This window comes from Tribolium castaneum, chromosome 3, assembly GCF_031307605.1.
Source record: "Tribolium castaneum strain GA2 chromosome 3, icTriCast1.1, whole genome shotgun sequence".
Taxonomy (NCBI): domain Eukaryota; kingdom Metazoa; phylum Arthropoda; class Insecta; order Coleoptera; family Tenebrionidae; genus Tribolium; species Tribolium castaneum.
Genome location: NC_087396.1, coordinates 6911071 through 6913237, shown reverse-complemented (window position 1 = coordinate 6913237; position 2167 = coordinate 6911071).

The window sequence follows — 2167 nt, the reverse complement described above, 5'->3', positions numbered from 1 at the left end:
ATACTAATAGTTCTAAATTTGCTTATATGCAAATGCTTAATTAAGGTAACAGTGTTTTGGTTTCTTGCTTATATCTCGAAAACAGTTACTCCTATCAATTTTTATCTTTTTACTAAAATTCAAGCTGATAAAATTTCCTACAAAATAGTTATTTGCATTTTTCATGTAGGACTAACCATAAGCGAGATATATGATTGAAAATAATTAATATTTAAAAAAAAAGTGCTTTAACAGAAAATGTCTTGTGATTTAAAATACACTCAATTTATTGGGTCCAATACTTTATTAGAAGAAAAAAGAAGTGACATAAAAGTCACTGAAGTCTTCAGAGTCGTTTTTAAATGCTGCAGTTTCGTCTTCGTCTCAAACATTGAAAACCGAATTACATTTTTGTTCAGTAACAGTCACAGTTTTCTTATTGGTTTTTTGCTTATATCTCGAAAACAGTTACTCCTATCAATTTTTATCTTTCTTTCAAAATTAAAGCTGATATAATTTCCTACAAAATAGTTATTTGCATTTTTCTTGTACGACCAACCATAAGCGAGTTATAGAGTTGGATATAAATAATATTTAACAAAAATTTGCTTTAAAATAAAATGTTTGAAAAACTGAAATTAAACTAATTTAATTGTGTCTAACACTTTAGTAGAGGAAAAAGAAGAAGACATAAAAGTCACTAAAGGTTTCAAAGTTGTCTTTAATCGTCATATTAATAACAATAACATTAATAATAATAATACTAATAGTACTAAATTTGCTAATATGCAAACGCTTAATCAAGGTAACAGTGTTTTGGTTTCTTGCTCATATCTCGAAAACAGTTACTCCTATCAACTTTTATCTTTTTACTAAAATTCAAGCTGATAAAATTTCCTACAAAATAATTATTTGCATTTTTTATGTAGGACTAACCATAAGCGAGATATAAGATTGAAAATAATTAATATTTAAAAAAGAAGTGCTTTAACAGAAAATGTCTTGTGATTTAAAATACACTTAATTTATTAGGTCCAATACTTTATTAGAAAAAAAGGGGGTGACATATAAGTCACTGAAGTCTTCAGAGTCGATTTTAAATGCTGCATTTTCGTCTTCGTCTCAAACATTGAAAACTGAATTACATTTTTGTTCTGAAACGGTAACAGTTTTTACATTGGTTTTTTGCTTATATCTCGAAAACAGTTACTCCTATCAATTTTTATCTCTCTTTCAAAATTAAAGCTGATAACATTTCCTACAAAATAGTTATTTGCATTTTTCTTGTAGGACCAACCATAAGCGAGTTATAAAGTTGGATATAAATAATATTTAACAAAAACTTGCTTAAAAATAAAATGTTTGAAATACTGAAATTAAACTAAATTAATTGTGTCTAACACTTTAGTAGAGAAAAAAGAAAAAGACATAAAAGTCACCAAAGTCTTCAGAATCGTTTTTAGTCGTCATATTAATAACAATAACATTAATAATAATAATACTAATAGTACTAAATCTGCTTATATGCAAGCGCTTTATTAAGGTAACAGTTTTTTGGTTTCTTGCTTATATCTCGAAAACAGTTACTCCTATGAATTTTTGTCTTTTTTTCAAAATTAAAGCTGATAAAATTTCCTACAAAACAGTTATTTGCATTTTTCTTGTAGGACCAACCATAAACGAGTTATAGAGTTGGATATAAATAATATTTAACAAAAATTTGCTTTAAAATAAAATGTTTGAAAAACTGAAATTAAACTAATTTAATTGTGTCTAACACTTTAGTAGAGGAAAAAGGAAAAGACATAAAAGTCACTAAAGGTTTCAGAGTTGTCTTTAGTTGTCATATTAATAACAATAACATTAATAATAATAATACTAATAGTACTAAATTTGCTTATATGCAAACGCTTAATTAAGGTAACAGTGTTTTGGTTTCTTGCTTATATCTCGAAAACAGTTACTCCTATCAATTTTTATCTTTTTACTAAAATTCAAGCTGATAAAATTTCCTACAAAATAGTTATTTGCATTTTTCATGTAGGACTAACCATAAGCGAGATATATGATTGAAAATAATTAATATTTAAAAAAAAAGTGCTTTAACAGAAAATGTCTTGTGATTTAAAATACACTTAATTTATTGGGTCCAATACTTTTTTTTTAGAAAAAGGAAGTGACATAAAAG